Source organism: Ictidomys tridecemlineatus, unplaced genomic scaffold (genome assembly GCF_052094955.1).
Source record: "Ictidomys tridecemlineatus isolate mIctTri1 unplaced genomic scaffold, mIctTri1.hap1 Scaffold_95, whole genome shotgun sequence".
In the NCBI taxonomy this organism is placed as follows: Eukaryota; Metazoa; Chordata; class Mammalia; order Rodentia; family Sciuridae; genus Ictidomys; species Ictidomys tridecemlineatus.
Window position 1 is genome coordinate 797145 of NW_027526166.1, and position 27780 is coordinate 824924.

The 27780-nt window shown below is 34.0% G+C and overlaps 1 pseudogene; it reads right to left on the reverse strand.

Moving 5' to 3' along the window:
* The window catches only part of LOC144374914 (axin interactor, dorsalization-associated protein-like), a 44589-nt pseudogene that overhangs the window by 5421 nt on the left and 11388 nt on the right, over positions 1-27780 (reverse strand).

Genomic DNA, 27780 nt, shown 5'->3' on the forward strand with positions numbered 1-27780 from the left:
TCATATTTGAGAAAACTTACCCCACTCCAAAATCATAAAGGTATTATCTTGAAAGCATAGTTTTGCCATTCACACTTAATTCTATATGTCACATAGAATTATTGACTACGGTGTATAGTAGGAGCTTTAATTTTATTCAATTTCACATAAATACTCAATTGTCTCAGCACTACTCATTAAAAAGACTGACATTTTCCACCACTGATCTGCAGTCCCACCTCAATCATAAATCATGTGGCAATCACTTTCTGAGTTTTCTATTCTGTCTTACCGGACTGTTTATCCTCTTACCACTAATACAGTATCTTAATTCTATAGCTGTATAAAAGGTCCAGGAACTGCAATAAAAATTCAGATGAGTTTCAGAAAGAGTCTATCTTTATAAACTGCTTCTTCTAATTTATGAACTAGAATATAGCTTTACATTTTAAAAATCATAACAATTATTTAATAGAATTTTATTTGACCTAAAAGCCTTCAGAAATAAAGACCTACAGATCCAGGGAAAACTCCTGTTTTTTTGTTTATGTTCCATGAAGAATGGATGGCCATGTAGAAATGACTGGAAAAGGGGGTGTGAGCTAATGGTAAAAGGCTGCCAGGGTCCCAGCAAGCCCTGTCTGGTCAGATTCTTCTTGGCCTCTCTGTATAGCTTTCTTTCCTTCTGGACCTAAGGCAGGTCCTGTCTGGAATGAGGGTTTTTAAGGGAGGGGTAAGGGAGGGTAGGGGGACAGTAAGGGAATAGCAGGGAGGGAAGGAAAGAGAAAGAGAAAGAGAGAAAGAGCGCTTTCTAGGTTTTATGACTGGCTTTGGGAGAAAAGGGTGAATGGACAGGAGGGCAGGAGGAGAGCAGAGGCTTTGCTGCTGAGGTTGCTTTTGGGATTCCAATCTCCTTCAGTTAGAAGTTCTCAGCAGGCAAAAACCTCACCCTTTGGGCTATCATATTCTGATCTGACCCTACCCACCTTCCCCCTCTCTCTCTCCCTCCTCCTCCCTTTCTCCTTTTAAGAAGGGAATGTGTAGATCTTTCCATCTTCTAAGATCTTCTTTGATTTCTCTCTTTAGGGTTCTGTAGTTTTCATTGTATAGATCTTTGACTTCTTTCATTGATTCTCAAGTATCATTTTTTTGAGGTTATTGTGAATGGAGTAGTTTTCCTCATTTCCTTCTCAGAGGCTTTGTCACTGATATACAGAAATGCCTTTGATTTATGGGTATTGATTTATATCCTGCTCCTTTGCTGAATTCATTTACTATTTCTGGAAAGATCGACCTTGCTCTTGGATAGGCAGAATTAATATTATCAAAATGACCATACTACCAAAAGTGCTATATAGATTTAATGCAATTCCAATCAAAATCTCAATGGCATTCCTCATAGAAATAGAAAAAGCAATCATGAAATTCATCTGGAAAAATAAGAGACCAAGAATAGCTAAAGAAATCCTTAGCAGGAAGAGTGAAGCAGGGAGTATTGCTATATGAGACCTTAAACTATACTACACAGAAATAGTAACAAAAACAGCATGGTTTCAGCACTAAAACAGACTGGTAGACCAATGGTACAGAATAGAGGACACAGAGACTAACCCACAAAATTACAATCATCTTATTTTAGACAAAGGTGCCAAAAACATGCACTGGAGAAAAGATAGCATTTTCAACAAATGGTGCTGGGAAAACTGGAAATCCATATGCAACAAAATGAAATTAAACTCATAACTCTCACCATGCACAAAAACTTAACTCAAAATGGATCAAGGACCTAGGAATTAAGCAGGAGACTCTTCGTCTAATAGAAGAAAAAAGTAGGCCCTAAACTTCATCATGTGGGTTAGACCACAACTTCCTTAATAAGACCCCTATGGCACAAGAATTAAAACCAGGAATCAATAAATGGGATGGATTCAAACTAAAAAGTTTTTTTGTCAGCAAAAGAAAACAATCCGTGAGGTGAACAGAGAGCCTACATCCTGGGAGAAAATTTTTACCCCTCACACATCAGATAGAGCACTAATCTCTAGGGTATAGAAAGAACTCAAAAGCTAAGCACTGAAAAAACAAGTAACCCAATCAAAAAATGGGCCAAGGACTTGAACAAACACTTCTCAGAAGAGGATATACAATCAATCAACAAATATATGAAAAAATTTTCAACATCTCTAGCAATCAGAGAAATGCAAATCAAAACTAAGATACAACTCCAGTCAGAATGGCAGCTATTATGAAGACAAACAACAATAAGTATTGGAGAGGATGTGGGGAAAAAGGCACACTCATACATTGCTGGTGGGACTGCAAATTGGTGCAGCCAATCTGGAAAGCAGTATGGAGATTCTTTGAAAATCTGGGAATGGAACCACCATTTGACCAAGCTATTCCTCTCCTTGGACTATACCCAAAGGACTTAAAAACAACATACTACAGGGACACAGCCACATCAATGTTTATAGCAGCACAATTCACAATAGCTAAACTGTGGAGCCAACCTACATGCCCTTAAGTGGATGAATGGATTTTAAAAAATGTGGCATATATACACTATGAACGTTTTTAAAAGAGAATAAAATCATGGCATTTGCAGGTAAATGGATGTTATTGGAGAAGATAATGCTAAGTGAAGTTAGTCAATCCCCCAAAAACAAATGCCAAATGTTTTCTCTGATATAAGGAGGCTGACTCATAATAGGGTAGGGAGGAGGAACATGGGATGAATAGATGGATTCTAGATAGGGAAGAGGGGAGTGAGGGAAAGAAAGGAGGCAGGGGATTAGCCTCCTAATGAATGTGATGGACATCATTATCCAAAGAACATGTCTGAAGACACAAATTGGGTGTCAACCTACTTTATATAGAGAGATACGAAAAATTGTGGTATATATGTGTAATAAGAATTGTAATGCAAAAAAAACCAAGTACATGAATAACGTGAATTGGCGTGAACATACTTTATACAAAGATAAAAAAAATTGTGCTCTATATGTGTAATAAGTATTGTCCATTGTCGTGTATTAAAAAAAATAAAATCAATAAAAGAAAAAGAAGGGAATGGGGAGTGAGTAGGGAAAAACTGTGGAATGAACCCAAACTAACTTTCCAATGCACATATGTGAATATACAATAATGAAACTCATCATTTTGAATATCTATAAGATACTAATTTTAAAAAATGTAAATAAATAGATCAGTAAAGTGGATGAAAGGGAACAGTGGGAGGGAGGATGAGGAGGGTGAAGGGACTGAATTGGAGCAAATTATATTCCATGCATTTATAATTAGTCCAAATGAATCTAATGTCAAGAATAACTATTATGAACAAATGAAAAAAAGAATAATGACTTCACTGTTTTTATAAAATGCATTCTCATAAACAATTCAATTGAGAGAAATGAAAAAAAGTAAAAGAGAATGTATAATTCAACATCTCACAAACCATAACAATTATTAAGTCACTCTTCCATCTTTTTCTCTAATATCAAGATGGCTCCAGTTTCATTTTCTTTTGATATTCTTTTATTTTTTCAACAAAGGTTTATTTTCTACATAAAATTCTTATATTTCTTTTGTTGAATTTATAATAAGGTCCTTGATATTATTTAATACTACTATAAATATTATAATAGTTCATTTTCTAAGCAACTATTACTTGTTTGAGATAGAATTGATTTGTCTGTACAGATTTTATATCCAGGAACCACATTATCTTATTAATGAGTTATGAATAGGTTTTTGCATATATTCTCTATATATTCATAAATATGCAAATAAAGAACATCCCCCCTTTTATATTTCATTTTCTTGTCCTAGTGCAGTAGCTAGGGCTTCCAAAACAATGCTGATGAAAAGAAGTAATAGATAATCTTGTTTTGTTCAAATTCATCATTAAATGATTTTGGGCTGTAAATGTCATGTAGCCATGTTTTCTCAAGTTAAGGATGTTTTTCTGTTCTTTGCCAAGAATTGTTTAAAATCAAGGCTGTATTTCAAATTTAACTGAAAACTTTTTCTGCATTGTTGACAACTTTATGAAATCTTTCCCCTTAATCTGCTAATGTGAACTACCTTGATAAATTCTGCTAACAATAATTTGAAAAATCACTCATTAGTTCAGGGAGATTTTCTGAATTATTTTCCACAGCATCCTATGTTTATTCAGTCAATCTTCATTTGGCAGTTACATTATTTCTAACTTTTTATCATTATAAAAAACACCTAAACAGAGAATCTTGTGTATTTGCATATGTTTTCCCCTCTTTTTCCTGTATTTTGGGGGTGCATCTTCAGAGTAAATTCTCAGGAATGGGATTGCTAAGGAAAAAATATGTACTTATATGTTGTTAGAGAATGCTCAATTCCCCTCCAAAGGAACTGCACCATTTTTCTATTCCCACCAGTGATTAATAAGTATCTATTTCCCCTAAGACTCTCCAACAGTAGCTTTAATTTATGTTTTTATTAAAAATAAAGTTGAGTATCTTTTTATATGTTTAACGGGTATTTTTAAAATGTGTGTGTGTGTGTGTGTGTGTGTGTGTGTGCATGCTCACACGCTTGCTCATATTGTCTGTTCCTCTCATGTATTCTGCTTTGGTTATTACAATTAACATTTTTCTTTATACATTAAGAATGTTGGGTTGGGATGTAGCTCAGTGGCAAAGTGTCTGCCTTGCATTTGCAAAATCCTGGAATCAAACCCCAGTTCTAAAAAAGACAAAAAAGAACCCACCCCACCCCACCCCCAAAAACCCCCAAGAATGTTACCTCTTTTATGTATTACCTCTTTACTACCTGTTTTGACATTCAAAAGATGATTGCTTTACAACTTTCAAAGTCTTTTTGATGTTAAGATTATTTTTTGCCAAGTTGATATTAAACTTGTTGTTACTTTGGGGTGAGTCAATTTTATAAGCTGTCATTATCTAGATCTTTCAGTTGAAATGGTAGGGCTGATGCTATATTCCTTACCAACAATCTTTTTGCCTGAGACTACACAGTAAGGTTTAATGTAATCATTATGCTTCAGATAATTTAATATGGAGGCAGTGATTTCAAGTCTGAATTTCTTGTTTAATTCAAGGTAGAATGTCAAACATTGTGTTCCATAATGAAGGAAGCTGACTGTAATTAAGATCATAGATTACATAGAAAGGTGCCTATTTAAGGTGTTTCAGAATGCTCTATGATGTGCTCTCTCTACATGGTCAACTCTTACATAGTCAGTGAGTCCTAAATCTGGCCAGATTTATTGAACTCCCTCAGCCCTTCTTTTTTGCCAACCTACGACATTGGTGCACATCTCTAATCATAATCATGTGCTTTTGGCTCTGTCTTGCTGACTACACAATAAGCATCCTGAAAGGTGTGGGAACTGTTCCTTTTGTGGTATGCACAAGGAATAAACAGATCTTTGTTGAAGAAATATTTTATTGAATGAATGACTGAATTTCCAGTTCTAGAGGTTATCATGCTCTAGTAAACAAATGGCTAGAGAATCTATATCAATGAGTGAAGAAATAATAAACATAAAAGAAGATCAAATACTAGAATAATACCATACCATCTATAGCTCCCAGGTAGATGAAAAAGGGTGCATGTTTTTGCATCAAAGATAGAACCATGATAGTTGTAAATTGAGCCAATGCATTAAAAGGAAGATTTCTAAGTGAAGAATTAACATATCCAATTACATAGTGTAATATGAGAACAAGTCAACTACATTCATAAAATTCGAAGACTAACAAGGATAAGAAAGAAATCACTACACACAATCCAGTGTAAACTGTGCTATTCCAGCTAGATCATCTGCTCTCAGATCTAGAGCAAAGATCAGAAGAAATGTTCTTCCACATGGAACTGCTATGTAAATAAGAAATAGCTAACACTTGTGAGTATTTGTGTTGTGCTACATACTATCCTACTCCTCTCATCTAATCCTCACAACAATAGTTTAGTTCTATTTTTCAGAGGTGAAAAGTGAGGCATAGAAAAACAAATTATCCATAATCACACAGCAGTTTGGCTACAGAGTCCATGCTTTTAACCATCATGTCTCATTTTAACATTTTTATTTTAATTGTCCCTAAAGCCTTAAAAGGAACTACAGGAGAACCTCCCCATCTCAAGCTTCTGCAAAGTTCCTTTTGCCATGTAAACATAACAGTCACAGGTTCCCAGGATTAGAATATAGACATTTTTGTGAGGCCACTATTTGTGCCTCATACTTTTAAATATGGAAAACTCTAAATGGCTACAGGTGTCCAAACCAAGTTTTCAATAACATCCCAGGGATGTTATTGAGCTGTCACTAAGAACTCCCAAGTAAGGGATTGATTAAAAAATAGTAACATTTGAACTTTGTACACTGAGCAGTGCACATTCACTGGAATGGACAGAGACTGAGTAGCCCAGATAGCAATATGATAGGTCTTTAACACTCATATAGCAGTGAGCAGCAGGACTGTGTTCATTTGGTTAATTCCACTTTCAGTTTTTACTGCAAGACAAAGGAAGCCATTGGTAGCTGGTGAGCCCCAAGTTGTACTGAACACAGAAAGCACGTCTTTTTCTGACTTATCTGCCCCCAACCACCTCTTATGCACCAACCAGAGTAAGCATGCTCTCACTGGTGTCAAAAAGAGTTGGAAGGAATTACTGAATTCAGTGTGATTTTCTGTGAGAGGAAGATTCTAAGCCTAAACCTAAAGACAACTCTGATAAAATAATGACAATGAATTGGAAGGTTTGGAACCATTTTACCACACTACTGTAATAGGGGATACCAAAAAGTCCATCTTGTTGATGGAAACTGTTTATTAACAGGTGGTACTTGGGTAAAAACTTAGGTTGCTCTATTTCATTGTGCTTCATCTGTGGAAAACAATTTATGAAGGTAGCTATGGATCCCCCAAATGGCTGTTTGTTAAACATAGACAAGTTTGCTTAAGAATGTTTTAAAAACTGTGTAAAAACATCTGACCTAGCCAAGAATGTTACAGCCTCTGCCACTGTGGAGAGGAAAGGGAATTGTGCAAGTAAGGCCTCTGCCTCTGCTGGGCACCCAACAGCACTGACACAGACCCAGCAATGAAACACCACTGTACCTGCAACAGGTACAGAAAAACAATGGGAGAACATCTGAAGCCCCTCACCCCCCCGCCCATAACTTCTTTGTTCCAAGAGGGTGCTGAGAAAAATGAAGGTCTAAGTATCAAGTAGGATGGCCTCACATTCAATAGTCTCTGTGTAGCCATAGAGATCATGGAGAATCAGACAATAAAAGGACCACCAACCCGAGGATGAGTCTGGAGTGACATGGATATGAAGGTCAGTGGGATCCTTAAGGCCCTGTCCTCACATGCAGAAGAGGAAGTCATTCTTTTCTTTCAACTTTTTATTTTTGCTTTTTAAAAATTTCTATTGTTTATATTTCATATCATACCATAAGGACAATTTCTAGTCCAAAATTGGAAATGGCATGACAGTCTTTGTTCCAAAATAGTACATTATTGTCTAGGTAAGAACATTAAAAGAGGAAAATTACCAAAGATTATATTTTTTTAAAACACTGATTTGAATTTGCTTTTTACATGATATTGTACAAATGTTTGTCACAGGCATTTACTTCAATAAGAGGTGAGTCAGTCTTCATTTTGCCTTGGTGCTTGGTGAATTAAATGTCATGAATAAGGAGTACAACATTTGTTGTCCATACTTTTAGGACAGAGATGGACCTGATATCTAAAATGTAAACTAAGCATTATCATATGTGTGTGATTATATATTTATGTCTTCTTTGTTTTAGATTTATCATACTTGCAATTAAATTCAGATGTTTGATACTACCAATTCAAAGTCTGTCACACACATTTTTTAAGTGCACATTTCTTTGTAATTTTAAAATCCAATAAAAAGGATATATATAAAATAATATTTTCTATTATTTTGGGATAATTTTAACATAATTTAAAATAATGGTATTGTCAAATCATTATTTGGTCATAACATTTTGTAAATGGCACAAAACATGAAATGGGTCTTAAAAATCTAGCAAGAGAAAAATTTTGCAATTTGTACTGCACATCTGCAATTTGTACACACATACAAATTGAGTGAAAATATGAAAACACATGCACAATTTCTTTTGGTTGGTAACTGATTAGTAGTTGAGGAACTGCTCCAACCTTTCAAGATAAAGAGTAAAATCATAAGAAGTTTATTCACTTTGAAATTATATTAAAAGTTTGATAAAAATCTTAGGGGTCATTAGCATTCAAACAATAATATTTCTAGGTCTGTCAAAAATTATACTTTATTAAAGTTGTTTGTATATAGGTTATATGAGTATATTCTTGTTTTTATTTTCTTTATTGACTGGTACTAGAAATATGTATTTTTATGTGTTCAGAAATATGTGATTTGGATAATGGCTGAATTCTTAAGTGTCACCATCATATCTGGAAAAAAATAATAAATACTCTCACAAAACCTAAGATGAATCAGTGGGTATATGCTTCATACACAGATGCCATTTAGCATGCAAGGAAGAGTTACTACAGGTGTTGGGTTAAAAATTTGAGTGGCCAGAGGACTTTCAAGAAAAAGCAGGCCTGGGGCTGGGGATGTGGCTCAAGCGGTAGCGTGCTCGCCTGGCATGCCTGCGGCCCGGGTTCGATCCTCAGCACCACATACAAACAAAGATGATGTGTCCACCAATAACTGAAAAATAAATATTAAAATTCTCTCTCTCTCCTCTCTCACTCTCTCTTTTAAAAAAAAGAAAGAAAAAGCAGGCCAGATGTTTCTTAGAGCCTTGATGAAGAGCCTACTCAATAGACATTTCCTATGAACCAATTTCTGCAAAGCTCTGGAGAAAACCTTTTGACTTCAAGTGACAAGATTCATGGATTAAAAAACAAAACAAACAAAACAAAACAAACTGAGCCAGACATAGTGCTGCATGCCTGTAATCCCAACAACTTGGCAAGTTAAGGCAAGAGAGGCCAGCGTGGGCAACTTAGCAAAACCCTGTTTCAAAATAAAAAAATAAATCAAAGAGCTGGGGATGTAGCTAGGTGGTAGAGCATCCCTGACTTCAATCCCCAGTACTACAAACAAACATGTAGAAACAAATTATAAAAAAGAAATCTTTCAAAACTGCTTGAGAGTAATAGAATATTAACAAGCCTTAAAACTATTGAAAAACAGCTAGGAGAACTACCAGATAACATTGAATGGTATTTTCCTTTCCTTTCAATATAAGTACATGACTGGATGAGGGACTCTGGCTCTGACTGTTTGGCTCAGTCTGAGAATTTGAGACTTTGAGAGAAAGGATGTGCTCGGAGAGCCAGAGTCTATCTGCACACTTTGGTGGTATTTACTGTTTAACCCTAAATATATTCTGAAATTCTGTGAAATAAGGATGCCCTAATATTCATGGAACAGCAATGAATATTTTGTTGCAGTTTTCAACTTCCTATATGCATGGGTAAGAAAAAAACTGCACTTTAGCTGAAAATGAAATACATATTTGCTTAACTCTCAAGTTCAACTCAGAATTGAATATTTATGCAGGAAAGAAACAAGTACAGGTTTGATATTAAAGAAGTTAAATTCACTCTTCATTTTGAGTTTCAAAAAAATATTTTTTGTACATATCTAAGACTATATAAAAGATGAATAACCAATACAAATCTAGAATAATGTTGAGATTGCTAGGCTTATGTTTAGGTCACTCAGAAACGTTTTTTTAAATTTTGTCTAAAATTGTGACATGGCTATTTGTGCATGTGGTACTAGGAAATGAATGTAGGGCTTCACACAGGTGAGGCAAGCACCCTACCACTGAGCTACATCCCTAGTTCTTTCTATTTTGAGACAAAGTTGCCCCCACTGGCCTCAAACTTGCAATCCTCCTGCCTCAATTTCTCAAGTAGCTAGGATTATAAGCATATAATCCTGGCCAGCTATTTTTTTTTAAATTTGTATTACTTTGGTTTATCATTTAGAAGCTTTAATATTCAACATGATAAATAAATTTTCAGGTAATAAATAATAGGTTATAAATTTTTATCCTCTATTTAAATGAAATCTACTGAGATTACCTTAAGAAAATTAAACTACTATTTGGACTTAAGCCAGTTAGTGTTTAAAGCAGTACAAAAAAGTTACTGTCTTATGAGAATTGAAGGCTTTGAAAATGATAATAATGTCAAAGAAAGGTTCAACAATTTTTTATTCTTTTCAAGAAAGGTTGGATAAAAATCCATTTTTTATTTTAAATGGGAATAAACTACTCTTGATCATACCATATTCATATACTTTATCTCATTAGCTTAACAGTAGTAGTGTTTACCATGTGTGTTTGTCAAAACTTATAAAGCTGTACATTAAAAAAGATGCCTTTTATATATGTAAGGGACACCTTAATAAATCTTTTTTTAAAAAGATCACAATAAGCTAGATGCTATAGCACAAGCCTGGAATCCAGGTGACTTGGGAGGCTGAGACAGGAGGATCCCAAGTTTAAGACTAATCTCAGCAACTAAGTGAGGCCCTAAGCAACTAAGTGAAATCCTGTCTCAAAATAAAAAATAAAAAGGGCTGAGAATGTGGCTCACTGGTAAAGTACCCCTGTGTTAAATCCTCAGTACCAAAAAAAAAAGTACAACAAACTTACAATTATATAAATTACATAAAATAAAGGTAATAAAAATGTTATAATTCTTAGAAGCACCCTGCCATGATAATGTAGACACAACAGCCTTATCACGAATGAAATCTTGGATGTCCACAGTATAACAATTTTTTTCCCATTCTATAATTAAGTTAAAGGTCAAATTGTCCTTCAATGACATTTTCAATTTTATAATGACACAGGCCCTGGAAAATATGATCAAAAATCAAATATAGCCAATTGAACTATATGTACTCTTTCTTACTTTGAGGAAAATAATTCATGGAATAGAAAGGTTTAGTTAGCTTTCTGTATCTCTGAAATAAAATACCAAAATGCTATATCAGAATAAAAAAATCTAATTACTTTGGGCTTAATCTTTCATAGCAAATAGACTTAATTTACAGAGTTTCTTTTCAACTCAGCAACCTGAACCCCATAAAGACCTGTCCATTTCATGACTTACATCATCTGCTTTAAGGATCTAGTTTGCTACAGAAGTATAACTAGTGAACAAATAACCAAACCCAGAAATTTATAGAACTGGAATCTATTTCAATTACAGCATGTGGTTTGAAAAGGAAATAAAAAATGCAGAAAAATTTTAGCAAATTTATTTACCACATCATCTCAGCAATCTTGAATTTCCTACAAATATAACAAGTAAAATATAGCTCTTTATTCATAAAGACAAGCATATTGGAAATAATTACCTTGTACCAAAGAAACACTAACAATAACATTTTATAGTGATTGTAATTTTTCTAATAATCCTATGGTGTAGGACTGTTAGCATCATTTATAGGTGATAATGAAAATACAGTAGCCACCACTACCCCAGCAAATGAAAAGTATAATGCCAAATGATTTGTATGTGGTGCCTAATTTTCATTATAACCCTATGAATTAGATATTGTCAACATCTCTTTTTATAAAGAATTAAGTACAGTCACTTAACTACTGATTGGCAGATGTTAGACTCAAAAGCGCAGGTATGTTATTGGTCTAAGCCTATACTGTTTATATTTCAAACGTCTTCTACCAAAGAGTGTTTAAATTACTGAAATATGACTTTAATTATGAAGTTTTCTGGATGATATGTATATTATATTTAATTATACCATAAAGCATAGAGTCTTTTAAAAAAATGCATCACAATAGTACAGTGCTATTTCTACACTTCCAAAAATGAACTAATTCATCAGAAGTAAAAACTGTGCACTGTATAAGAACAGAAGAAAGTATAGAAGTAGAAGAGGCAAATAATTTACTCAGGGTGCTTGACTAGGGTATTTTACAACCTTGTCAAGATCTTCCAAAAATAAAAAGGACTTGCTATGTATTCTTTATTTCCCTGTTAAGGGCAACTGTTTAGTATCTATTCCTCCAGGTCCAGGTTTCACAATCATATATGATTATTTAAAGAACAGCTAGATATATAAAGAAAAGAATTAACATAGCAAACAGTTACTCTAGAAAGCCTACTTACAATGTTGGTCTATGGCTAGCATCTGGGAACCTGGATTTCAGCAGGATTCCCTCATGCCCTGTTAAGAAGATCACTGTGCCTAAACCGTCCATGCAAACAATATGGTTTGTGCTGAACACTTGCTTTCTTCCTGGAGTCTGTAGTTTTGGTTCATGCTAACCCCAATAAGTGTCTTGTGCACTGAATCTCTACAGTGCTTCCCCAATAGACAATATTTTTTCATTTCACAGGTGTGAGAGAATGTTGAGAGAATCAAGTACATATTTGACTCTGCTGGGAGAGGACTCTTAGAAGTTTGGTTTCCTCTGGAATTTGCCTGTGTGCCTTTACCCTTTGCTGACTTTGTTCTTGTGTTTCTTATTGTAATGACTCAGAATACAACTGTGAGTACAGCTATATGCTGAGTCCTGTGGGTCTTCCTAGCCAATCACTAAACATGGGATGTTTTGAGGATCCCTGACACAAATAGTAAGATACTTTCACAATAAACCGATAGCTACCGCTAACAGAATGGCCATGATAATTTGCTTAAGATTGGCAAACCTGGAGATGTTTTACCCGCCACTAACAAGTACAAAAGTAAGTTCCAAACACCTGACCTTGAATTATATAATGTACATTTTTTGTACCCACCAGGCACTCTAGCAGGAAAAGAATTAGGAGACCCTGCTCCAGCACCACCTTCTTCTTCATCTTCTTCAAATTCCAAATGCTCTTCCTCACCAGGGGCTAAAATTCTCCTATATAAAAAAGGACAGAAAAATTAGTGAGCTACTCCACTTAATACACCAGCTAACCCTCATAGCCACTAACTTCCCAGATAAGATGCTGATTATTAGGTTGATGTTGATATAAATGTCAATGTCAATCATCTCATTGCTACCAGTCATATCACCAATACCAAATTTGATAGGGAAAAAATACATAAATATTTGAAAAACAGGCATAAAATAGATAATAAAATCAGAAGACAAAATATGGATGCTTATTTATTTACCTTAATGGGCTAGGCTGAACATCAAATGGAAATTCTTTATTATATTTGAGAATATTTTTTAGGACTAGAATAAAGACATAGACAAACATTAGTCTTATATCTTAGTCTTACATGTTATGTAAGTCTTATATATTAGTTAGTCTTATATGTTATATCTTAAATTGATACTTTTAATCTATTTTATAGTGTATTAAGCACACATTAATATATGTATTTTAAATTCTGAGCTTCACTATCATTTTAAGACTCTGCAATTGACTACTGAGTGTCTTAGCAAAATAAAAATGTCCATAGTGGACTGCAGGTACCAGTATTTTCAGAGTACTGTAAGATCTCCAAGGAAAGTCTCAGAGCCCTCATAGAAAATGAACCATAAAATAGTTCTCCAATGTACAAGGTCCTAGGTGATATGGGGTACCAGTGAAAGAGAATACCTCTTCTCCTGAAGTATTTTAATTAAAAGGTTGATACTGAAGATGATTAATTAAAGAGAAATAGATAATCACATCTTATTCTTTATCCTAAATAGATTTCCCTCAATACTTATCACACTGGTAAGGTTTGTAGCAGCAAGGTTATAATTCCAATATTCCTTTTATGATGAAATTTATTGTATATGTGTGCACACATATATACATGCATATATATATATATGTGTGTTTGTATATATATATATATATATATATATATATATATATATATATATATATATTTACACGTGTGTACACACACATACACATACACACACACACACACAGCAGACTTTCTCCTCAGGGAAGTCATCAAACAACATAATGCTATCACCTCTTGTGTCCTGGTTGATTACTTTCTGGCATGTAAGCCTACAGACAGATGTTCTACAATTCTATCTGTATCTGGAAAAGTATTTTATGAAATTTATTGTTTCATTTCCCAATTTATGGGTTCCTAGTGACTACCTGCAATTATTTCAAGGTAAATATTTAGCATTATTAATTGGGCAACCCATGGTTTTTACTCTAATTACTCAGACTTTAATTTTGGAGTCTTGCAGATTTCAGTTAAAAGGAGTATGGCATATTGGGTTCCTAAATAAGGAAATTCAAAAAGAACAGGTTGTAATTACATAACTTATTCCAATAGGAGTCAATCATACAGTGAGAAAGAAGTTGGAAACTTGTACCCAGATTCTCATTACTCACTCTTATTCTCTCTCCCTTTAGCTCTTCTTCATTCTTTATCTCTTTCTTCTTCTCAACAAATGCATACCGAGTACTCACAATGTTCCAATCACTGTTTTAGGTGCTAAAGATACACAGTAATCAAGAAATCATATTTGGACCTTAGACCTTACTAAGGAAAAGTAGACAATAAATATGCCAACAAATAAACAAGATAATGTAAGATGTGATTAGTGGTATGAAGGATACAAGCAGGATGCTGTGTAAAAGCAGAGAGAACCTGGTAGAGTAGCTAAGGTAGACAGGGTGCCTTTCAAAACTAAACTGTAAGAAGACATTTGAGCCAAGACCTGAGATGAGAGGAATCATCCATAAGTGGCTCTAGCATAAGGCTTCCCAAGTATTAAAGAACAGGCTGGAGCAACAACAAAGGTTCCAAGTAGGAAACAGTTTGCCTCATTCAAGGCACAGAAAGGACTGTGGGAACTTAAGTCTGACAAGCAAAGGGGAAGCAGCAGAAGATCAGAGTAGAAGGTTTAAACCAAAACCTAGCCCTACAATTACAACAATAACTTGAACATTTACATAAATACTCTAATCTCCCAGTTCTAAAATGAGAATGCTACTTCCTTTACAGGCTATTGAGAGAATTACAGCCTAAATAAATGTATACAAAATGGCAAGGGAAAATCTAAAATGGACATTCACTCTCTTCATGACCTTTTTGATCTAGTTGACTAGAATCCTAATATTTCTTATCTCACTAAGAAGTACTGTTTATTTTTTAATACAAGAACATATTTTCTATACTTCTGCATGATCATTGTTACTAAACTATTAAATCAACTCAATATTAATAAGTAATATTAATAAATATTGATCACTTACACAACAATGGAATAGATACCAAGAATGGGGAGCAGGTAACAAAAAGATCATGTCTCACTCATACCAGAAACAAACACACAGAAATGATCATATTGCAATAAGAGTTTAATGAAATGAGCAAAAAAATCAACCATTAAAAATGTATATAACAATAATTTTTAAAAGCTGATCCTGCTATGGTGGCATGTGTCTGTAATCCCAGGTACCAAAAGCCTGAGTCAGGAGGACTAGAAGTTCATCTGCCTAAGCAATGTAGGGAGACCCTGTCTCAAAATAAAAATAAAACAATAAAAGGGCTGGGGTTGTAGTTCAGTGGTAGAGTGCTTGCCTTGCACATGTGGCAATGGGTTCAATCCTTAGCACTACATGAAATGAATAAATAAAATAAAGGTATTGTGTCCATCTACAACTAAAAATGTTTTAAAAAATAAAAATAAAAAGGACTGGAAATATAGCTCAGTGGTAGAGCACCCCTGGGTTCAATCCCCAGTACGTCAAAAACAAACAAAAAAGTTGAAAAATATCTTGGTTATTAAGAATATCTTGGCTGAGTGTGGTAGTGCACACCTGTAATCCCAGAGGCTTAGGAGGATTAAGAATTCAAAGCCAGCCTCAGCAAAAGTGAGGCATAAGCAACTCAGTGAGACCCTGTCTCTAAATAAAATACAAAATAGGGCTGGGGATGTGGCTCAGTGGTTATCTTGCATTTGTATTGTAACAGAATAATTAAATAGTATTTTCATTTCTTTGGTATCAAAGCTCTGAAGAGGAAGTATTTGCTTTAGAATAATAGCTTTGTTATATTATTTTTACAAGTTAAAGTACTATGAAACATTTAATTTATGTGAATAGCTTTAGAACAAATTTAAATAGCTTTAAAACAAATTCTGTTTTACTTTCTATAACTGTATTATAGGTTTACATTTTCAACAACTATGGAATAACAGATTCTATTGTTCTTTTAAAATAGCTTAAACTTTACATAGAGTTTTCTTTCTACCAATACTAGCAATGATGTCTTAGGAGGAATTGAAGAGGAGCTTGAATTTTAGAAAAGACATTATCATAAGTATGAAGCATGTCATGGGTTGGAGATTCATTGGCTGATTTGATAGGACTTACACACTTTGGATCACTACATGGCAGACATCTGATGCTACTCCACCATGGAAAATTCAGCACTCCCAGCCTTTCTCTTGGAGCACAGACCTACCAACCTCCTGAAGCTAACCCTCAAAAGATGACACACAGGCAAATATCAAAATGCATTTTGCTTTTGGTGACTGACGTGTTTCATTTTTGTGGTAGGAAAATGGGCAGCTGCCTCAATTTTGAAAGGTTATTTTTTAAATTATAGGAAAAGATTCCTTCAAAACATTCAAATCTATTTAACTCAACACAATCTTGCCAAGTTCATACTACACTTAAAGCATTCAATAGGCTCTGGGGTGGGGGAAGAGTTCATTCAAATCTCTTTGAGGACTAAAACAAATACAAGTGAAAATAACACATGTGAGAATCTGACAATGGATAGTTAAAATGATTCTATACAGGAGAGGAGGCAGAGTTTAATTATGCCTCTATAGAGACAGCAGAGAAAGCTTTCAGGGAGAGGTGGGATTTCTGTGAAGCCTTGAAGGGTGGCTTAACAGAAGGGAATTTTGCAGGGTGGTGGTGGGGAGATATGCTTGAGTAAGCAGCAGTACATTACTGCAATTAACATAAGAAAAAATGGCTCAGACTTTCACAATCATAGTTTTAGTATTTTCAGCAAAATTTAAAAGATTTCAAAATGTTCAAGTAAAGAATACATCAGCCTAATAAACCAGCCAAGAGCTAGTGATGTAGCTCAGTGGTAGAGGATTTGCCTTATATGGGAAATGCCCTGGGTTCGATCCCCAGCACCACACACACGCATTAAATTTAAAAAAACCTTTTTTTAAAAGAAAGGAAACCAGTTAAGTTCAACATATTAAAAGTTAGAATTCACTATTTTCCTTAGAAGAGGCTTAACATTTTAAAAAGAAAGCTTGAATAAGTATACTTAATCTGAAATATTACTAAATACCAATTTGTAGAAAATATTTAATTCCAACTCAATAATTAACTCACAACAAGTGCCCTGCTTGGATAAATTCCAAATTACAGAGTCTACCCTACTGAAATACAGAATACTCACTTATGTTTCTTTGAGAAGCAACAGCAAATTAAAATCATCTAAAAAGATAACTATCAAGAAGGGAAAAGTACAAATGAAAAACATTATATAAAGTATAATAAAGTGAATCTCCAAAATACTCTTTCCATTTCTATTCCAAATCTTTTTTAAAAAGCCAAAAAAGTAATAGATTTTAACCTGATCTTCGACTAATACATGGGTCAATAAATTCTTAGGAATTTGAACTGGAGAGCTGTACTTAGGAATGATGTAGTACAGCACCACTACAGATATTACTAACAGCATAGTGAAAGAACCAATCCAGGTGACCCTAAAACTCATTGCTGGGATTTACAAGCTAGTGTCAGTGTTGTCCTTAGCAGAATGTTACTGAGAGGATTCGAGTGCTTAGCATATAGATGCTATTCTAAAAAAAAAAAAAAAAGGCAATTAATGAAAGATCTTGTGAGGCAATAGAAGTACTTGAGTATGCTCAGAGGAAGAGAAGAGATAATAAATATATGAAATAAACATCCACAGTCTTTACGGCCACTCTGTGTATCTATAAGATTCTTAAATTTTGTTTGGAAACAAACAACTAATAGGAAATAGTGACTGAATAAGAAGCCAAAATCCTAATAATTTTTATCATAAAAAACTGAGGGCTGGTGACATAGTTTATGGTAAAGCACTTGTCTAACATGCCCAAAGCCCTTAGTTCAATCCCCTGCATCATCTCTCTCTCTCTCTCTCTCTCTCTCTCTCTCTCTCTCTCTCTCTCTCTCTCTCTCTCTCTCTCACACACACACACACACACACTCACACACAAACATAATTTTCAGTAGAACCACCATATAAACAACTGTTGCAATCTTCTATTTAAAGCCATCAATGTGTTTTCCTCAAAATAATCTTATATGTAGTCAGTCATAAAAGATCATATATCATATGAGTCCATTTAAATAAAATGTCTACAATAGGACAATTTATAGACAGAAATCAAACTAATGGTTTCATAGGGCTGGGAATTGGAAGGGATTTTAGGGGGATGGCAAGAAGTGAATGACTGCTTATGGGAATAGGGTTTATTCTTGTGGTGATGAAAATGTCCTAAAATTGATTGTGGTGATGTCTGCATAACTCTTCCAATTTACTAAAAAAATTGAATGATACGTTAAATTGGTGAATTGTGCTTTATATAAATTATATCTCAATCTTATACAAAGTATTTATTAATGCTTTTGAGAAATAAAGTTTTAGGTACAAAAAAAACCCAAAATTTGTGAGAAATATTACATTGATTAGTATCCTTATATACATTGGATATAGGCATAAGAACTATTTCTGAATATAAGTTGTGTCTCTTATAACATCTCCAACTCTTATGATCTAGGGCTGGAGATGTAGCTCAGTGGTGAAATACTTGCCTAGCATGTGTGAGGTCATGGGTTTGATCCCCAGAACCACAAAGAAAACAAAACTTTATGATCTGGATTACATAAAGAAACCAAAACTATTAAAATGACAGAATTCGTGCCATATTCAGAAGAATGGTGTTCTGAAGAAATGAAATATGATCATCTAAAACTGTGGAAAAGCCACCAGAATCACAACAAATCTGCTATGCATTCCTTTGTTGTTGTCTGTTGTTGTTGTTAACTTCTCTTTTCCAACCCAAACAACAGAAAATCAGATCCCCTTCAGTATACTCTGAGAATCCTTTTTCTATCCTGGATCTGCAATACAATCACATTTCAGCTATCTCAATAATATATGTCTTTGTTAGAATTGCTATAATGAATTAGATATTGGCAGTTTGTGGAATTTATAGGAACATTCTATTTAGTTCTTTTTTGGCAGGGGGTACTGGGATTAAACTCAGGGGCACTTGACCACTGAGCCACATCCCCAGCCCTATTTTGTATTTTATTTAGAGACAGGGTCTCACTAAGTTGCTTAGTGCCTTGCTTTGCTAGGGTTGGCTTTGAATTTGATATCCTTCTGCCTCAGCCTCCCGAGCGGCTCTGATTACAGGCATGCGCCACTGTGCAAGGCTCTCTTTAGTTCTTAAATTAATATTTTATCTCTTACTCAAAGCATGTTTACATTAAAAGGATTGCACTAGTGTGAACTGAGATACACTGACAAATGTTCTGAGATTTAGGCCCTGCTCAGTTACTGGAGATTGAAGTGAAACAGGACAAACAAATCATTTCATTTCTTTCCTCAATAGAGAATGTGATCACAAGTCTGAGACTCTTTTCTGTTTGAAAATGCTTTGATTTTATGATTCCCTACTTAAAAATCTTACTTAGTTGGATAAATAAAATCTACTATTTCCTAGTCACATAAATGCACTGAGATGTGCAATCTTATCTCAATAAAAAAAGAGTACAGGAGCTGGGTTATAGTTCAGTTGGCAGAGCATTTGCCTTGCATGTGTGAGGTACTGGATTCGATCCTCAACACCACATAAAAACAAATAAATAAAATAAAGGTATTGTATCTGTCTACAACTAAAAAAGTTTTTTTTTTAAAAAAGGCTACATTAACTTACATTCATTCAGTTATTCACACTGTGCCTTTGCCCATACTGCAGACAGTTCTAAGAGAGCAATCATTTGAAGCAGCAGAAAGGCTTTATTTGGGAATATCCTAACCAACAAGATAACTGAAGGAATTGTTTACTTTTTAAAATTTTGAAGAAGGGAAAAAATGGAGACAACAAAAAAACACTTTGTAATGCATTCCCAACATTCAGACTGTAGTTTTCAATAACATGTAATGTGAATGGGCATTAATGACTGTAACCTTATATTCTCTACTGGACTCTACTGAAAATGTTTATCAAAATAATTATAATCTTATTAAAGCCATTAAGACAAATTAAAGGTTAATTTGGATATTTAGATGAAGTACAACATATATATTCTATAATAAAGATTAAATCCAAATGGTAATTAAAAATACAAATATTGTAGGAATTTTAAAAGCACCAAAAAATAAGAGAAATAAATCCAATCACTTTCTGTGCTAAACAATCTTAATATTCACAACAGACAAAACTCTCTTCCTAAAAAAAATCACTAAAAAATATAAAACAAAACTTACTTGGTTCTAGCTTCTTCAGGTCCTCCAGTTTAAATTCTTCCTGGGATTGTGTGGAGTAAATTTAAAATATGCATATTATATCTTTTCATTACAAAGATTTCACTGCACCCTATGTCTTTTAAATGGTAAGAATAAAATATTTAAAATAAATATATTTCTTGTTTTGAAGGTAGAAAATGAAAAGTTCCAAACTGATTTTTGGAATATTCAAGCTAATAGAAACAGAAAAAATTAGAATCATATCTTTTATTTCTACCGTTTACAAAGTATGAACTAAATCATTTAAGTGTGAGTTCAACTGATCAATTCCAATTGTTATAAAACCCTTCTGAGATAATATTGCTTTGGGCATGAATGTCTAATATCTTATCAGAATAATTTAGAATAATTCATTTAAAAAAATCCATTTATCTGTAAAGCTGCACTTCGCAATTCCAAGCATGTTGCAATTTTGCCTATGGTTTTCTGTAGGAAAAAAAATGCTATAAATCCCAAGATAATTTTAACTGTGAGTTACTAAAATCAAGAATTTTTATTTATAAGAGATCTATAGGGACTGGGATTTTAGCTCAGTGGTTGAACACTTGCCTCACATGTGTGAGGCACTGGGCTCGATCCTCAGTACCACATAAAAAAAAAATAAATAAAACAAAGATATAGTGTCCATCTACAATTTAAAAAATTTACAAAAGAGATCTATACTTCTTTAAATAAATTAATCTTCCTTTTCTAGCACCTTGCAGATTTTAGAGAAGAGAATCAGAAGACAAAGGGCTGAGAAGTGGGAGAGAGATGAGTATATATTCTCTTCTAAACTAATATGCCACAACCAATTCTAAATCAAGTTTGGTTTGGTGATAGGTCTAGATATGAGTTAATTATATATAATTTAATTATATATTATTTTAATTATATATAATTTAATTAGATATGGCCTGCAGTTACACCTGGCAGCCAGAAATGCCTCCTGGGCAGGTATTATAAATAATATGTTCCTCAGAAATCAGGCTTCCAGGAAAGGAGGAGGTACAGACCACTTCACAGGTAGAGGTCACTGGAGTTTTAGGAAGGAAAGACCTTTTAAAGTCACTTAAGAGTTCTCTAATCTCTCATTTCTTATATAAGGAAAACCAGGCCCAGATCCAAAGCCAGGATGCAAGACTTAAGTCTTCTGACTCTAGGTCTCAGCTCTCTCCCCTAGGTCCTGCAGCCTCCTGGATCTTTTGGAGTACAAGATCTGGGGGTTTTTATAACCAATGACAAGCTGGACAGCTATAAATTAAAGAATCAATAGCATTATCAACAACAACTCTAGTCTCAGAATAATAAAGAAAATGAAGAAAAAGTTAATTTTTTCCTCATCACTTAACAAGGTTCATTTTTTGATATTAACCTGTTTGTTTTGTAATTTTAAAATGTTTTAGGAGGTCAAAAGACTTTAATCTCAGGCCATGTGGCTCACATGTTCTACTCCTGAGCAACAAATGCTGGAGAAATCTAACTAATTGAAGGCAAATAGGTGACTAAAATATGGGATCATTAAAACTTTTTTACATTTTTTATTGTCTTCATATTCATAACATACTTCATTAACTATTAATTTATGTACCTGGATATCTAAGATTCTATTCATCAAGATTTAGATATTTTAAGTCTTAATTCAATGATGCCAGCTGATCACTTCCTAATCAGTTCCTAGATAGATTTCACAAATCTTACAGAAGTGGGATAGTGTATAGTCTTTGTTCCTTTCCTTAAGCATATCAGCTATTTCCTTTGTGATAATTATTTTCCAGGACTAACATCCTAAGTCTCTTAAATCTATTGTGGATATTAGCACTTACTAAGGAAAAACGAAAAACACCCTTTCAAATTGTAGTAACATAATTTTTTTTAAGTAGATTTTAAATATTTTAAAAATACAAATATATTTGGGCAAGAAATACGGCTAACCCTCTGGGGGCTTTTTCTCCCCAAACTCCTGGAACTAAGAATCAATAAACACAGGCCTATGGATTAAAAACTTGCTTAAGTTTAATTAAAAAGTTATGCAAAAAATTACTCCCATTTCCCCTTGTGCAAAAAAAGAAAAGTATTAATAAGACTGAATTAGGTCACCAGGGTTTTCACACTGCCTTTTCTTAAGAGATGAGGAAAAGGGGGATAGTAGAGGATAGGAAAGGTAGCAGAATACAACAGTTACTAATAGGGCATTATGTAAAATTGTGGCTGTGTAACCAATGTGATTCTGCAATCTGTATTTGGGGTAAAAATGGGAGTTCATAACCCACTTGAATCTAATGTATGAAATATGAAATGTCAAGAGCTTTGTAATGTTTTGAACAACCAATAATAAATAAATAAATAAATAAAAATAAAATAAAATTTATTCAAAAAAAAGAGATGAAGAAAAGACTAACACATATTTTTCACTATCTACAAGATTAAAAATTGACTTAACACTACTTACTCTGAACCAGGAGAAAATGGGTGTTGTTTCCTCCCATTTCTTCTCTTCTTTTAGAATAAGTTACTTTAAAGTATCCCCTTTTACATAATCTCTATCAGGGAATCAACTTGACATACAAAAATTTTAATTCAAGGAAGAAAGAACAGTAGTGAAACATTTTGCAATCTTATATGTTTATTTAGCTGACAGGTCTGTATGCCAAGTTCTTGACTTGACCTAATTTTTTTTCCATTTGTTTTTTGGTTTGGGGGGGTTTTGTGTGTGTTTTCTTTTTTGCTTTGAGAGGTGATACATAAAGAGTTATGAAAATTCAGAGTTAAGCATTGAGGTGGAATGCACTTATTCCCAATCCTTCTGTTTTTCCAAGTGACTCGGAACAAACTCCAGTCTTTGGGTTACCCATGCTTTTCAACTAAAGTGTGGATGACTTCCGTTAGAGTTAAATAAGGCCTAAATAGTTAAGAAAAGAAATTCATTAAGTGATAAGTTATATATCTGTATAAATGTTCACTTAATGTTAGGCAAAGCATGATCAATCTGATTTTTTTTTACTTAAATATAACAGTTTTTTGTTTATTTTTCTGCTTAATGGACTCAAGAGCAATTTCATTTGGAATTGAATATATCTAGATATTATTTGATGGTACCTTTTGCTCTTCTGTGAATTCAGAATTGTTGTGTTGAGCTTGGGCCGCTTTTTGTAGATGTCTTGCTAATCTGTAAGAAAACATTTTTTTTTAAAGGACTGAAAGCAAACTATCTCAACTGCAACAAAGTAAAACAAATTAAATCTCTTAAAAACAATAAAGTACATAATACTTCGTTCTGTTTTTGAAGTAATTACACATTTTCAAGGCAAATCTACATTACCCTGAGAATCAAACTTTTTACAAAAAAAAGTTTGTACAAAATAATGATGCAATAAGATACTTTTCATACCATTTCACTGGGACAAATTTCAGAATCTTAAAGCTGAAAAGAATCTCAAAAAGCACATAATTCAACTTTCTTTATTATGCACTAATTTCTTCTATAAACAACTAATAAATAGTTTTCTAGATTCTACTTTAACACTTCCAGTGAGCACCGATAAGAGTATCAACCATAGATACGTTACATTCTATCATAATTAATTTCCCAATAAGATTTGCCCAAATCCAAATTACAGCCATGACAATAACTCCATCAAAATATGCTTTTGAAACATTTTTAATGGAAAATAAAGAAAAGCCGTCCACCAATCAAAAACAGAAAATACTGCTTGCCCAGTTATCATCATATCTAAAAATGGCAGGTAGGCCTTGAGTGAGTTTTCCAGGATGAATTTATGATGCTAGTCCAAGCTCAACAGTGAAGATCCAAAGCTATTTCTGAGACAGTGAAAGGCAAAAATTTACTCTTATGAAGAAAGAGGGGAAAAAAAGACCAATTTTAGACACAGTATTTGATTAGACATGTTTCTAAACAAGATATAAAAATGGCCAATAAACACATGAAAAGATATTCAGTATCATTAGACATCAGGGAAATGCATATCAGAATCATAAAATAATTACTTAGCACCCATGCAGATGGATATAATTTAAAAAAAAATAGAGATGAAGAAAATAATAGGCGTAGGGAGAGTACGGAAAAAACTGGAACCCTCATGCATTGCTGATGGGAATGTAAATTGGTGCCAGCCGTTGTGGAAAAGTTTAATATAGTTAAATACAGAGGAACTGTATGCTCCATCAACTCCTAGATGGATATATCCAAAAAACTAAAAATAAATGTTCGCACAAAGCACATGTACACAAATGTTTATAGCAGCATTATTTGTAATAATCAAAAAGTCATACAACCAAATTGTCCATCAATTAATGGATGAACAAAACGTGGTACATATATTCAGTAGAATATTATTCGGTCATAAAGAGGAATGAAACTCAGATAATATGCTAGCTACAGTATGAATGAACTTCAAAAAGATTATGCTATATAAAAGAAGTCAGATGTAAATGGTCATGTTATATGATTCCATTTACATGAAATGTCCAGGAAAGGTAAATTCATAGAGAAAGAAAGCAGATGAGTGGTTGCCAGGATATGGAGAAATTTAGAATGATTGACACCAGGTATGAATTTTCTTCTGGGAGTAGGAGAAATTTTTAGGAATTACAATAGTGATGGTTATAACACACTGTGAATACATTAAAGACCACTTCACTGTACACATTAAAATAGTGAGTTTTATGGTATATGCTAAAAAAATGCAAGAAAAAAGCTAGCAAAAGATTTTGAAAATAAGATTGCTATTTTGGTTGAGGTATAGGAGTAGGAATGGCAGCAAGTGCTAGCTAGAAAAAGGCAATTAAAAAAGAGAGTTTATCACAGTTCCAAAAAACAAGTACTAGATAAGAGTTCTACTCTATGCAATCATATCCTTAAAGATCAAGTAGTATTCTCAATGGTCTCTATCCTCTTTATGAAAAGTCTGCATCCTTTATCATTAAGCAATAAATTCTTACAAGAAATCTTAACATTTGCTAAGATAGCTCCACCATGTTACTTAGTCAAATTTTCATCCATTTACTTACTTGCTTCCAAAGCTGGAAACCACACAATATATTTTCCTAAAATGTCATTCACTTACTCACAGTCTCACAGTTTTATGAATTCTTATGCAGAAGAAGGTACAAATAAATATGGCCCATTGTCCTTTTTCTGGATTTGCTTTCTTTTTTTTAAACTCTTGCTGACCTATGTGGACTCTTAAAGGAATTCATGGTCTATACACCCTTAGCAATGTCAACTATACATCCCTGAGTTCAGGGAAGTTATAGTGTAATAGTTTCTTTATTTGAATATTTCTACATATAATTTGCTTAATGTGGCTATCAACCTAAGCAGGATTCTTTTTTTTTCTTTAAATAGTTTTGTTTTGTTATTTTTTTAGTTGTAGTTGGAACCAATACCTTTTATTTTATGTATTTATTTTATGTGGTGCTGAGGATGGAACCCAGTGCCTTGCACATGCTAGGCAAGTACTCTACCAATAAGCCCAAGCTCCAGCCCCAGCCCCTAAGCAGGATTCTTGTCAGGAAAAAAAATGTATAGCTTTCAACTCCTGTTTAAATACTAATAATCAGGGCTGGGGTTGTGGCTAAGTGGTAGAGTGCTCGCCTAGCATGCACAAGGCACTGGGTTCGATCCTCAGCACCACATAAATGTAAAGAACACCTACAACTCAATAGGTAAGAGATAATTCAATTTAAAAAATAGGTAAAAGATTTGAACAGACATTTCACAAACAAGATTTACAGAGGGAAAAATAAGCATATGAAAAGACATTCAACATTATTAGACATTAGAAAAATGTAAATTAAACCTATAGTTAAGTATACTGATAATAGCTACAATCAAAAAAATAATAATAAATGCTGCTATACAGAGAAACAGAAAACCCCTTCATACTGCTGGTAGAGATATAAAATGGTACACCCAATTTGGAAAATTTGACAGCTACTGTAAAAAGTTACAAACTGAACATATGACTCAGCAATTCTACTTATAGGTATTTATTCAAGAGAAATGAAGAATGTGTCCACATAAAATATTGACATGAATGTTCAATGCAGTTTTATTGATAATAACCAAAATTCAAATGTCAACCAACAAATGAGTGAATAGGCACATAAAACATGAGACAGCCATACAATGTAATACTGTAAATTCACCAATAAAAAGGAATAAAATCATAATACATGCTAACCCTAACCCTAACCCTAACCCCCTAACCCTAACCCCCTAACCCTAACCACCCCAACCCCAACCCCAACTCTAACCCTAACCCTAACAACCCTAACCCTAACAACCCTCACCCTAACAACCCTAACCCTAACCCTAACAACCCTAACCCTAACCCTAACCCTAACCCTAACCCAACCTAATCCTAACCCTAAATGCCTATTCTGTCTCTAGAAGCAGGTTTCTGCTCTCAAGGTTCTTGAGACAAGATTTACTTATATAATTAACCAGAGAAGAAAATAAGGCTATGTATAATGAAATGCTGAATTAGCTAAATGAACACAAATGAAGTAAATTCAGAGTTAGGACAGGATCCAGGCTTGAAAAAAATTGGCTATTTGCAGAGATAGAATGTGGATAAATAGGTACCTTAAGATAAACAATAAAGCTGGGCCTGGTGGTATACACCTGTAATCCCAGTAGCTTGGGAGGCTGAATCAGGAGGATCATGAGTTCAAAGTCAGCCTCAGCAAAAGCAAGGTGCTAAGCAACTCAGTGAGACCCTATCTCTAAATAAAATATAAAAAAGGATGGGGATGTGGCTTAGTGGTTGAGTGCCCCTGAGTTCAATCCCTGGTACCATCTCCCCCACAAAAAAAAGATAAATAAGAAAGTTTTCAAACCCTGCTCTACAGGAATCCTCAGGATCTTGTGAAGGGCAGGGCTACTATGTAAAAGTGGAGAAAGGACACTGCCCCTGCTCCTACCCTGGACTTCAATCAAAAAAGCTCTACTTTTTCTTGAAGTCTGATACTGGGGCTGGGGATGTGGTTCAGTGGCAGCAAGCAAGCCCTGGGTTCATCCCCTGCACCACCAAAAATAAAATAAACAAATAAATAAATAGCGTGACAAGCTCCTTAATTTACAAATGCATTTTTTTTTAAAATCCATAGAGAAATGTCTCAAAGCTATGCAACTAATTAATGATACAGAACCCAGGTCTGAGGAGGGGCTTGAGGGGTCCTCTGGGCAGGGGCATTGAAGTCACACTTCTGTCCCCCTCTGGACTGCCATAGCCTTAATAACTGGCTGTTTCAAAGGGT